Below are 705 nucleotides of genomic sequence, written 5' to 3' on the forward strand. Positions count from 1 at the left end.
CACGTTGCACGCGCGCGCGCTGATTTTTTCAGGTACACGCCGACGCCCGGCGACAGTTTGAAAGGCGCAGGCGTCATGCCCATCCTCGGGCGCGGAGATGTCAAGATCGAATACGAGTACGACGGGTGCAAGACAGTTGTCGAGCTGCGAAACGTGGTCCACGCTCCCGGAATCCCTCACAACCTCATCGCCCTGGGGCGCGTTGAGGCAGGCGGACACTCGGTCACCTTACAAGACGGCAAGATAGTCTTCAAGAACTCGAAGGGACGAGCTTACGCGGAAGGCACACGGGTGGACAACCTGTACGTGATGCGCGCCACCACCGTACACAACAAGACACCGGATCTCCCGTGTGCGGCGGCGGTTACACGACCCCGCCGGAAGCGGACGTATGACGAGTGGCACCGCGCCCTCGGTCATATCGGTATGAAGGCTGTCATCGCCATGAAGACCAAGCGCCTTGTGGAAGGCATGGAGGTGGACGAACGCGTCCCTCCCGCGGAGCAGTGCGAGGCCTGCGTCCGCGCAAAGCAGACCGTCGCGCCGTACCCGAAGAAGTCGGACACGGTCGTGGCCGCGATCGGTGACCTGACAGTCATGGACCTGTGGGGGAAGGCCCCTACGACAGGGATCCACGGTGAGAAGTTCTTCTCGACTTTCACTGACATGCACGCGCGTCGTACAGTTGTAGAATTCTCCAAGACG

The sequence above is a fragment of the Dichomitus squalens genome (assembly GCF_000275845.1).
Source record: "Dichomitus squalens LYAD-421 SS1 unplaced genomic scaffold DICSQscaffold_69, whole genome shotgun sequence".
NCBI classification, from domain to species: Eukaryota; Fungi; Basidiomycota; class Agaricomycetes; order Polyporales; family Polyporaceae; genus Dichomitus; species Dichomitus squalens.